The 13,716-nt window shown below is 33.2% G+C and overlaps 1 pseudogene; it reads right to left on the bottom strand.

Moving 5' to 3' along the window:
* The window catches only part of LOC106472077, an 82,923-nt pseudogene that overhangs the window by 7,424 nt on the left and 61,783 nt on the right, over positions 1 to 13,716 (bottom strand).

Below are 13,716 nucleotides of genomic sequence, written 5' to 3'. Positions count from 1 at the left end.
CTTTGCGCGAAATCCGTAACAAACAAACAAACAAACCTTTCGATCACGTTACAAATTTGACCTTAATGTTGTGCTCTTTCAAGTTTGTGTATGTTTTGTAGTGAGTTAAAAAATAAATATTGGTAAATTGTTGTACGTTTTTTTAATGCTGGCTTTAACGTTCAAATAATTCTTTGTAATCCCTAACATATAAATTAATTCACACCCACGTAATTAACACGTGACTTTGTCATTTTCTCGGTTAATAAGACTTATTTTGTACTACATTTCACCAATATGTCTTTACACCTGAAGAAGAATGGCGCACCCGTCAAAAGTGCTTGGATTTTAGTTTTCTAATGTAATTTACAACCTTTTTTTGAGCTTACGTATTTTTTACTATCTTGAACCTTAGCTGACCATTACACTTCCCTGTTTGAAAACAAATGCTGGTGTAACAGATGAGCCTGTGATGGTCAATGATTTGGATTTGACTTTTCACAAGTCACAATAAATTTATTTAAATTCCAGTAATACAGTCGTCTGTGTAGCTGAGTGAGCATACAGGCCACCAACTTGAGGAATTTATGTGTAAAACAAAGAATCGACTCAGAGACTGTTGATACGAAGAACACACAATACTTTATTCTACATCCTTATCTAACATATTCAGTAACATGGAAAGTACCGACCTCATTTTGAAACAATTCTACATCCAGCACATCATAGATTTTTATATGTTATTCTGGGTATTATTATGATACCTCAAATAGCTCTCCAGATCCAGTCTACAAGTAGGTCCTTCATTTAACTGGTTCAATTATGCTGATTCATTGAACCAAAACCAAAACTAAACACTAATTGGAGTCTGTCAGAAGCTGTTAATCGGTCGCCTATTTGCATGTATCCCAATTTTTTGTCGACCATTCCATTGCCGCAGTTAGTGTAGTTAATGTAAACTTTCTATAGCTTTTCTCTCTGCAACGATAGCGCAATTTGTCACTGAGTTTCATTCGACTTGTCACATGACAATTCCTTATTTGGGACAGCCGTCTATATGAAGCTTCTATTATACACTCATTAATGTGCATATCCTTGCTGCAACTTACATGTATGTCGATAAAAGTGCCCCAAAATGCTTCACTGGTATTATGTAATCATTAAAACAATATAGTTTTGCTTATGTTAGTATTGCATCCTTCCATATAGAGATCAATATTTTGTTATATTCTTTCATATTAAGAAGGCAGCATGTCACATGTACATATAAATTTTTTACATTTTACAATCCAAAAAAAGTATTTAATTGTTTAATCCTCCGTTAGAACTATAGTATATATATATATTTCGTATATTTGGCTATCGAATATACAGAATTTCGGAACAGATTTTTCTGTGCATCAAAAAGAATTATTCTCTTTTCTCACCCATTTCAATGACGTGGAAAATTATGTGACCATAGGCCTAGATATTCTGTTTGTTTGTAATTAAGTACAAAGCTACACAATGGGCTATCTGTGCTCTGCTCACCACAGGTATCGAAACCCGGATTCTAGCGTTATAAGTCCGCAGACATACCACTGTGCCACTGAGGAGTAGATATTCCGTACTTTAAAATCCATACTCTTTTTCGATCGACTTACTAGCATTTTTAGTGCTGTTTTCATCTTGAAGCGTTCTGTTTGAACACAGATGATGCAAACTTCTGTGCTTTGTTTGCCTAGTGCTGCCTTTTTGCTTTTACCGTAATCTTCTTTTATACTAAAATCTCCTTACCTAACGTTTGAGTAGTAATCCATAAATCCACCATGAATATTCACCGATTAAATATTGTGTGAAATGGAAAAGAAGAGGTTTGGTTTTGTACTCACAATAATGTTACTTAAATTTCCAAAAATAACTAAAAGGTTTTTAAACATATTACGGAAAATGCAATGACAAAAAACAAAACAAAATAAAATATAACAGTGTGTCTTTGTTTAAGGATTTAAGTAATTGATATCAAACTGATATCTATGTTTGAAAAACAATGTGTTATGACATATAAGAAAAATTGTCTAACCTCTAAAACAAGTGATGTAAAGTTTGAACTTCCAAGGTGAAAACACGAAGTAAACAGAATAACTGAACTGTATTCATATTTTCTAAACTTTGTTTCAAACATAACAAGAATAATGATGCGTCTATTTGTTTGTTTATTGAACTTCGCGAATAGCAACACGAGGGCTATCTACGCTAGCCGTTCCTAATTTAGCAGTGTAAGACTAAAGGGATGGCAGCTAGTCATCACCACCCATCACCAACTCTTAGGCTACTCTTTTACCAAAGACTGTCACTTTATAACGCCCCCCCCCCCCCCGGCCTGAAAGGGGAGTATGTTTGGTGGGACGGGGATTCGAATCCGCGACCCTCAGATTGCTAGTCGAGTGCCCTAACCACTTGGCCATGCTGGGCCAACTAATAATGAAATTGACCATCACGTTATAACTCCCCAAAGGCTGAAAGGACGGGCATGTTCGGTGAAGGAATTCGAACTCGAGACCTGCAGGTTTGAGTCGAGTGTCCTAACCATACTGACACAGGCCATAGTGATGTGTAATTTCCAAAAACTATTAAAAAGTTGAGTGGGAACAGTACTCAAAAAGTTGAGTAATTAATGTTGTTACAGTAATTGGTTTTGGAAAGTTTGCAGAATGTTTTACATGAATTTCCATACTGGGAACCTCAAATACTGATTGCTTTGTGAATGAAACTCAACTCATATTTTCACATGTTTACTACAAAGAGTGTTTAAAATATTTTTGATATCGCATATACAACTGCAAGCTTTTTAAGCATAACTATTGTAATGCACAGTCCATGCCTGGCGTGACATTATGGTTAGGCGCTCGACTCACAATCTGTGGGTCGTGGGTTCTAATCGGCGTCGCTGAATATGCTCGCCCTTTCAGCCGTGGGGGCGTTATAAGTGCGCTCAATCCCACTATCCGTTTGTAAAAGAGTTGCCAAAAAGTTGGCGATTGGTGGTATTGACTAGTTGCCTTCCCTCAATCTATCACTACTAAATTAGGGACTGCTAGCGCAGATAACCATCGTGTAGCTTTTTGCAAAATTCAAAAACAAAATCTATAGCCCCGACCTCCATTGACACAACAAAAAGTATAAAGGCTTATTACACTAAAAATCGTAAGCCGATTCCGGCTATAAACACAACGTAGATAGTCAATTGTTCAGATTTGCCCGTAACAATAAACAAACATAAACAAAGCATTCTACCACTTTCCATTCGTACAGATACGTATTATTGTGCTATAATTTAGAATTTTAGAGTTAAAGCTAAATACCGAGTAATTGCTTTTGAGGAATGACTGTTCGGACACATGAAATACCTAAGCCGGATCATTGAAATTTGTAGAATAAAATATTAAGATATCCAAATGTTTTTAATACATATACTTTGTAATCTCAACAGCTACAGTTTCTAGTAAACACATAGCGTGGAGTGAGATTCTAGAGTTAATTCATGACTAGTAAGATAATTCAATTAATTATCATTTTCACAAGAAGTTTAACCTGAGCTTGTTTTAGCGCGAAGCTACACGAGGGGTTACCTGCACTGTGTCTGCCGTACGGATCGAACCTCTAGCTTTAGTGATATAACTCCTGTAGCTTACCAGTGAGCTCCCAGAGGGGGGAGCATTTAGTTTTTTATAAAACCTTATTCAGGCTTTTTATGATTTGTGATATACTTTTTGTAGTGTTATAAAGTGTGTTTCAGAAAGTTTGAAAAATTTAATTAAATTTTAGCTCCTCAGCAGTAAGTCTGACGGCTCATAACGCTAAAACTCGAGTTTCGATACACGTGGTGGGCAAAGTACAGCCCATAATGTAGCTTTGCTTAATTAATAATAAACAAAAAAACTTTTCAGGAAATATATTTAGTACGGCTAGAGTAGCTATGTACAAAGCAACTGATTTTGGTGGTTTAGTGTAGAAGTACAAAGATATTAATAGCTTTATTCACTTTTCTCAGAAGCTTTCATGAAAACTTAATGCTGGTTTATCACAATATTTAAACAAAACTGATGACGTCGAAAAACATATAAGTTTTCAAAAGTGAGTTCATATTCATAATTTCGATCGGCAGCAAGATTTATGCCACTGGAACGGTTCTAAGATTCCACCTGTCACGAGCAAGAACAGACAGGATTGGCTACTGTTTTCATTTGAAAGATAGAGCAAAGGTTTAGTTACAGCCATTTAATAAGGTAACACATAGCATGTAATAAGGTAACATTTAATAAGGTAACACATAGCATGTAATAAGGTAACATTTAATAAGGTAACACATAGCATGTAGTAAATGCATGATTTTAGGTTAACTTTGGGTTGAGAAAACTAAAACACTGTTCAGATATTATTTGCCTGAGACCGAGAAAGGTATACCGTGAATTTACTCTGGGTACTTAACGTTTGTTGTAAGCTATTTTCAATTGTATACATATATATCAAGTTCTGTTACCGATCTTTAGGTACAATTTCCTGTCTTGTACATCTGTCGATAATCCAATTTGCTGTCACAGAAAGCTTTGAGGCGATTCCGTTCCAATGTTAATGCATATAGTGTAAAGAAAATTCAGTTTTTGTCATAGAAGGAATTGCGTACGTATTGTACGGTGTTCGCTCCTCACGCAGTTGTCTCAGCAGGTGATACTAGGTCTTCTCAGATGACTGTTCATGTTATAAATCTGCAGCTTTGTTTGTTTTTTACTACACTTCTTGTTCCGATTCCGTCAGTGAAGACGTTTTGTGCAGTATTTACTCGTTTTAAGGTCAGGTTTACTCTTTTATTGTTTTCAAACTTAAGTTCAGTTTTGCTGTCGTTTAACTTTAATTCTCGAAGAGTTAATTTTAAGAATGAAATTGATCAAAAGTACAGCTTTGAATCTACTAAACAAACACCAGCACAGCCGTGTGTGAGATCAATATTCGTGCCTTTTTTACCTGTGGAAATGAAGTTCAACGTTTCTAGTACGTGCACTAATGCTAGTGGACTATGACGCTTTCAAAATGCCCCTCTGAAAATCAGTAGGCGAATACATTAAGCCTAACGAGTTAATATTTTAACGGATCTGAAAAAAAAACACACCAAATGTCTTCCTTTTTTTAAAAGTTAATTCTATGCTTAGTTTATGTTGTAACGTTGTGTTTTATATGAGAGAGATAATTGTGGTTTTCTTTTGCAAATTTAGCTTACTCCCTTCAAGTTCTTCATTGGTAGACACAGCTCAAACAGATCATCGTGTAGCTTTATGCTTAAACGCAAACAAACAACCAGTTCGTTACCACCAACAAAATCCACGCTCCTAGTGTTACATGTTGATCTTAACTACCCGTTGGCCAACTGATTTTAATCAAGATTACAGCATATGGAAAGTTTTCAAACTTTTGTACAGGACAATATTCCAAGGTTACAATGACGTGATAACGAGCTTTACAATGAAAGCTAGATGATTCAAAATTTAGTAATCATTAACGTTTTCATGTGTTGGCCGGAGAGAGGTACAACATTCCATTCCGAGAGAAAGGCCTTGATCTAAATACCGAAGACTAGTCCGGAGTAGAGCAATATTGGCCACTATCAGTTAAGAGTTATTTTCAATCAATCTTAGTGTTTTGTGTAATTAGTAATTATCGTGCAAACAAAAGCAGTATGTAGGTTAAACATATAATTTAAATAAAATTTAATTTTTGTAATGATAATAAAGCAACGTAACCCAGTAAATTAGCTGTATCTTTAAGTGTACACCCGTCGGCAGAAACTCTCATCACCATTTTCTTCTCAGTATGAAAAATATATTTGTTTTTTGTGAATTAAAGAGAAATGAATGGTCCCAGACTTATGTGATATATTAGCTAATTAGTCATATTTAGGGTCATGCAATAGCTCTTGTTGAGAGCAGTATATATATAATATTACGTTTTACATATATTTTCTTATTTCATGGCTATCAAGTAATTTCACCTTTTGTGTGAACTTAGCTAAGTTTATATGCGATACTTCCTATTAGGGCTGGACTGTAACTACGATGCTAACACTAACCAATGTTGGAGTTAGCTAGTGAAAAGCACAGAATGTTAGAGCTCTGCTTGGGAGCTCAAAAGAAAGAATATTGTACAAGTGCAGTGACTTTGGATGTTTCGATTTTATTCATCATAAAATATTTCCAAAGTTACACGATCCTTTCATACCAAACTTCTCTATGTTCTGAGTCATCTGATTTGTTTTTTTCTAATATTTTCCTTTTTATTCGAAATTAAATATTTTAGTGTATCGTCTCCTTATTCTTGGTTCGTTTGAATTTCACGCTTCATATAAGAAATTAATGTAAATTTTAAGTGTCAGTAGTAGCACACTGCAGCATGTACATACTGTATTTGCACATCCAATATAAATGCACTCTATAGTAGACTGTTTCTTACACCTGGTAGTCTACTATATAACGGTAGCCTTTTTCAGGTTTTGAATTAAAATTTTCAACTCGCCAGAAAATATTCTGTTACTCCCAAAGCAAATATTAGCAAATTGTTAGAATAAAAACTGAAAGGGATAGAAATAATGATACCTACTTTTTCTAAGTGGTTCTTTCCTGTATTTTTCTAATCTTTTGACAGCGATGGCCTCCAGCCTGACACGGGCAGCTGGGTAGTCTTTGAGAACGTCCCACATATCGTGTTTGTATAGGCAGAAAAGATCCGAATAACCAACAGAGCGCACTGAAGCCGTCCTACGATTTCCAGCAGTACCCATGTTCAGAATACTAATTTCACCAAAATAGCTTCCTGCACGAAGCGTTGCCAAAACTGTTTTACCGTTGTCCGTGACAACTTGAAGGCGCCCACGGTTCACGATGTACATTTCCTTTCCAACTTCTCCTTTGTTTTTCATAACGAAGAACAAACAACAAGAAGAGAAAGAAAAGATGAAATCAAACAGGAAAAAAAAACATTGCGAGTTAAACATAATTTTTCGAGTTTTATATGGTGATGTTTATATAACTCAACTCTATCTATCAACTTCGAAGATTTGATGGAACATACTCCTTCCATAACATTTATCTTGCTAATATTCTTTGCTTAGAGGGAAATCATTATTTACGAATTCTCTTCTATATATATATATATATATATATACCTCTCATCCGAATTGATATATCAATACAGTAATTACACAATGAACATTTAATTCACTACTCATTACAATGATATAAATTATATATAACTTCTAATTACAAGAGTATCAAACAAAACATATAAAACATTCTTAAAAGTCATTAGTATGAATAGTAGTAGAATAATTAACAAGATGTCGTTTAGAAGAAATATGTTTTCGTGATACAATTCCAATGTAATCAACCACAGCGAAATTAATTAGGCAGAACCAAATGCATAACACATCAGCACATAGTTTTATGAAAAGATGTAACATTTTTAGAAAGTTTCAACATTGAAAAATTCATTACTTTAACAACAAGTTTAATCAGATGAAGAGGAGTCCATTTTCTCGACCAGTACGTCATTATGATAGCTTTATTGAAAGTTGAAAATAAAAACTAAATAACGAGTGATATTTTGCTAGTATTAAATTACTGGAGCGTTTGCTAGTGACATACGTTGCAAGATCTATATTAAAACGATGAAACAGAGTCAATCTGTGTATTGTTTAATATATCATTGTATTGATGATCACCCACGTGAAATCTAAAGACCAGCTTTTAAACGTTTAACTTGAACCTTAATGTCAGTAAAAATGTGTACTAATGTTAAGACTGTTCAGGTACATTTTACAGTTTTATGTCAGCAATAATACGAAATCCTTATTAGATAAAAATTTCATCATGATCTTACAAATTACACTTTAACATCTTCTACATAGCCAAGCGTCTTATTTTTAACAATATACCTTTTCGACAGATATAATCTCCTGGACTGAATAGGACTGGTCTCAGCCTCAAGACGAGCTCACAAAGAAATCCGGCTTCTGTGTTCTGAAAGATTTCTACTCGTTTCAGCGTGTCCAAATGCACGTGAATGGCTATTTCGGCTTTTAGTTTGTCTGGAAGGCAGCCCACTGATCTTTCCTCGTCAGATGACTTCTGTGTCATCCATAGGTAGTCAAACCACTTGATTACTTTGTTTTGTAGGTGGTCAGGCACTCTCCGCATACGCATGTACGTTTTGACTGCATCTAATTTGGCTGAATAATATTGAGAACATATTATTAAATATTATACATATGTTATTATATGCCACTTTTTTGTACCAAATTTCTCCAAATAATTTGCTTAAGGCATTTCTTCACAAACTTGTTCCTTTCAAGACACAACTGGAACTCCTAAAAAAACGCGGCACACTATTAATTATGGTGGTCTTAGCGAGTGAGATAAAAGCCACATACATAGAAACACTTAAAAAATAAACATTGGTAAATAATGTGACTTGCAATTGTATCTTTACCTGGTCATCACATTGAAATTGTTCTTATAACCTATTGTAAGTGTTTAAGCTTTTTACAGCCCACTCCTCACTTGCAACACACTCTGTGGGAAACACTAACCTAAAGGGTATTACTGCTACGAATAAGCATTTTCATTGTATAAATATAACACAACTTCAGAAAATTAACAGAAAGTTTTTAGATTTTAAGTTAAAATCTACTTTTACATACAAGAAAATAATTCTTATCAATCAGGTCTATTCTTAGTACGCATGATAGTTAAATGTGTACAACTGACAGATTGTCGTTAAGTGCCCGGTTGGACCTTACAAATAATAGATAAAAGCAGCTCCGTTTCGTGTAAAGATACAGAGAGAATCCATCAGTTTTATTTTATTAAGCTATCATGCTGGGAACGATAAGACATGAATTAAATAAGATTAATGAATTGTTACGTCCAGTTATAACTCAGTTGGTAGACTAAATAAGATGTAATTTCTATGATGCGCTTAACCGATAGATAGACCAATATATATATATATATAAAGATTTGGTGAAATAATAAGAAACAGAAGAAGGTAACTGTATAGAACAGACAAACACGTGGATTAAGTGATTATTAGGTATATGGATATTTGTATCTTATTTTCATATCAAAGTCATTACAGAGCATAAAACATTTGTCAATAAAACTTTCAGTTTTACAATAATAATAATAAGATTATATAGTCATTAGATTGCAATAGTTATAAAAGTGTTAGTAATTACATGAAATAAATAAGTATTACAATGAAATGTTTGTTTGTAATTAAGCACAAAGCTACACAATAAGTTAGTTATCTGTGCTCTGCCCACCACAGGTATCGAAACCCGGATTCTAGCATTGTAAGTCCGCAGACATACCACTGTGCCACTGGGGGACATTACGCTGAATCATTGATAGATAGGAACATCTTAAAACGCTCTAGAATAGTAAAACGTGTTGCCTATGAGAGGTTACACGTTGCTTTATAAAGTAGAGGCTAAATCGCATCTAGGAACAATTTTTGTCAGGAATGAATTCCTTTACAAAGCCATGTAGCTTTAATTATGAATAAATATCCAATTTTTATATAACAAAAAGTGGTTTATATGTTTAATTGCAATTTCAAGAAAATATTTTTTATTGTTTCTATACTTTTTTAAAGATTTGGGAGAAGCGTGTCCTAATCATTAGGATACTCGGCCTGTGAATCCCAGGATTCCTGATTCTTGGCCCGCTGACGCAAAAATACGCTATGTATTTTGGGGCTGTTGATACTCTATGAGAGCGACACTCAAATCCGAAAACAAGAGTAGCCAAATAGTTAACGGTGGGTGTTGCTGGTTACTTGCCTTCCCTTTAGTCTTCAAAACTTTGGATAGCTATTGGTAGGGTTTTATTTTTGTAGCTTTTCGCAAAATTTTTTAAATGAACAGTTTAAAGATTTTGTTGTTTTTAAGTCGACGTTTATGTAGAAACAATGCTAACATTTCTTGAAAACAATCGTGTTTTAATGTTATTTATACGCAACGTAAATGTTGACTAAGTGTTAACATTTCTGGAAAACTACCATATTTTCAAAGTCATTAAGGTTTTATTTCCAATATTGCACGGTACTTGGATAAGAGAGATTTCAACAGCTCCCAATTTTAGCTCCATTTTCAAAAGATAACTATTAATTTAAGTTCGATTTTAAAATATTATTTGTTTTATCATAGCATCTGAACGGAACATTAATTCCTTCTGAAAGTGACAGCTAAAACAATTGTTTTTTTAAACTGCTGCCAGGTTTGAAATTGTTTGATAACCCTTAACATTTACTTAACCGAAGACTGTGATTATCAGGAAATTCTTATCAATAGGATCAGGATCAAAAGCTTCCTAAAGGAGGGAACTTTGTTCCAATACAGGAAATATAATTTGAAAATATAATCTTACAAAAAAAAAAAAACACGTTGCTTGAAAATTTGTCAGCTTTATTTCAAAGATCGAGTTAAATGTAATTTTTTGAGTTGTATATGATGATGATGTTTGTATAACCCTATAACCCGATTGTACTCTACCTATCTGTTGTATATTTACTTATACTCTTAATAATTATTGTATGATAAATAATAGTTGATGATGTGATCGAGGTTTGTAAAACAATAGCTTGAATGTTATAATAAAAGTATTCATAAGTAATTCAACATTTTACAACTATTACTTCTTAAGTTATTGAATATAGTTAAAGGAAATTGTTATATTAAATATCATACATTTTAAATATGTAGTAGTGTGTAATAATTATTTATGATTGTTACAGATAGGAGTGATAAATTTATAATGTTTGTAAATTAAGCACAAAGCTACACAATGGGCGATCTGTGCTCTGCCCACAACGGGTATCAAAATCCGGATTCTAGCGGTAGTGGGGGGCAATTTGTTATGTAAATAATGTAATGGGTGAATATGTTTTATTTCCTTGTAAAAACTGGTTGTTTGGTGTCAAACTTGTGAAAACTGGTTTGGTTGTTTTAATAAAAAGTATTTATCTATTTATGTATCTATCTCTTCCCTAAATAATCAGAGAATAGTAAAACACACATATATATACATAGCAACATGGACATGAATGTAAAATCTAGACTTCCATTACATAGAATTCGAGTCTATATGGTATTGAGTATGTAGTATTTTACAAACTATATTTAGAACATGAATATAATTTTCGATTGTGTTTGTCATGCTTGACTATAATATCTCCCATATACGCTAAAGCTTCTGTTATATTTTTGTCAAAGAAAATTGTGTTCAGAAATGTGATGCTCTATATCTTGTAAAACGCCAAGACGAGGCTATTGCAATACCTCATAAAAGAGATTGAACTGATCCAGACATGAAAGACAGCTGGTATGATGTTTCTAAATTATTAGACTCGAACCAAGAACTCAATATTAATGGCAGAAAAATGAAACTAATCAAAAGGGGAAAAACTGTTTACCAAATACATGTTTTCAGAGAGGTTGTGTAATAGACGAAAAATCAGTATTGTGGTAAGATAATAGATTTTCATGGCTATAAAAATAAATGACAAGCTTTGTTGTAGTGGTAGTTCACACTTCTATGAACGTTACATGGCTTTCTGGTATTGAAGTTTGATAACAGTCGGGAGGATCTTCGGTGATAATCAGAGTTGTAAAGGGAGTTGACGTCTAACGCAATATCCTCAGCAATTCGTCTGAAAACTATAGAGAGTTCTCCTGCTAAAGTCAATTAGGCAGACAAGCATAGGACGAGAAAAATACTGCGATTTTAATAAAGTCTTTCTCCGCTTTATGTAAAACTGCGATAATACTGCGCTTTGAAAATATCTTCGGTTACTGAATGCATTGTACCTCGTTTATCGGTTGATTACATTTTAATATGTTATTTATTTATTTTCTGTATGTAGCACCCCCCTCTTTGGTAGCTCAGTGGTAAATCAGTGGACTTAAAGCGCTAAAAATTTGGTTTCGATACCCGCGTTTGGCACAGCATAAATAGCAGCTTTGTGCTTTACAACAAACAAATTTCTCAAAAACTGGTTCCGTCATCTACTTGTGGACAAAAAAACATAAAAATAAGCATAGTTACAAGTTCAAAATATCAGAAAGTACTTTGCCAAGAAATGTAAGTTAAAACATTATGTGATTGTAACTCTAGAACTAAACCATTAGTTGTGCTTATCTATTAATTGTTTTATTTCAAATGAAACTTGGGATATTTCGACACGCCAGACAGGTTATAATAAAACCTCTTTCATTTTATAATAACGAATTAAACATAAAGCCACAGTTGAGGAGAATTATTTTGGTTAGATATCGACGTAGAAAATAAACAGCCATTAAGCTGTAGTCCCAGTTTAGTGCAAGTAAATTGGAGATGTAGTTAATCATAAAATTTGCGATAAATTATACATATTGATGAATAAGTATCTCTGAAAGATTCATCTTATATTTAAAGGTCCAAAATCTGTGGGTGTGAGAGTATGTTGATTAATCTCTAACGAAAGATCGTGTACGCCTCATGCGATACATTGTTGTGAAAGATAACGGAACTAAAATCGGAAGCTTCACTGTAAAATAATTATCAAAATTAAAGGAAAATGGAAAATTAAAGACGCGAACACATTATTAAAATAAATTAATGAGTTTGGATTAGAGTATATAACAGTTGTTTCTAGTGCCAAACTCAGTTACTTGACCTTCTAGAAAACAAAGACAAAGAACGTATAAAAACGCTAGAGAACTACGCTAAGAAAGACGAGTACGTTATCTGAAATACGTTTTATGATAGTCTCTACGTAGATCGATACTCTGTTATAGTGAATAGCAGCCACACTTTTATATATATATATATATATATATAAAGAATAAAGTTGAACTTTAGATAAATTGGAAATGGTATCTAAAACTTATATTTTCACTTTTAATGTACGTTAGTTTAATTTAATGATGATATTCTATTTTAAAAATGATGATTTCTTGTTTCGGAAATACTAATAACAAGTTCAAAATCTTTGATTTTTTTATAGTTGGAAGTCTTAGTTGTTGTGGTTTCGAAAAGTAGTGCTTTTAAAGCCATTACCACAATAAAACTATTTTTTGGGTATTACAAGGCACGGTCTACTTCAGAAATAATCTTTTCTTTTCTAAGAGTCCATAAAAGTTTTCTTTTTTTTCATTTTGGTGCAAAAGCATATATTGGTTCGAAGAAAATTTAAATTTTAGTTTTAGGATGTAATAAAACTTTACTCATAGTGAATCACCTGATTTGAGATCACATATTCGTTACAGAATTACTCATATAAAGATGAACACTATCACAGAACAATCGCGTTCTCTGTTCACCAAAGTCTTATTTCCCAGCTTGAGCTATCTTTCTTATGAATTAAAGATAAACGAAGTGAATTTAAATTTTACAAAACTTTGTTTAGCTGATGCTTGTTTTCTTAAGCATTCGAGATATATCTTATAAATAGATAAACTCAAACACATAGGTTTACATAGAACGAACTAATCAAATTCTAACTTTCTGCAAACGTAGTTGTTGTTGAGTTTCATTCAAATTGAAAAACAAAACAATCTGTAACTACCTTAAACCAGAAAAGTAAAGGAAATATCATTAGTGTGTGCTTGTGTAGTTTTTGGAAGCTATAATATTTAAACACTGTACGTTCTGTTGATATAGTAAGAGG

This window comes from Limulus polyphemus, unplaced genomic scaffold, assembly GCF_000517525.1.
Source record: "Limulus polyphemus unplaced genomic scaffold, Limulus_polyphemus-2.1.2 Scaffold117, whole genome shotgun sequence".
NCBI classification, from domain to species: Eukaryota; Metazoa; Arthropoda; class Merostomata; order Xiphosura; family Limulidae; genus Limulus; species Limulus polyphemus.
Note: the sequence above shows the minus strand (reverse complement) of the source record. Positions and strands in the feature narration are given on the sequence as shown.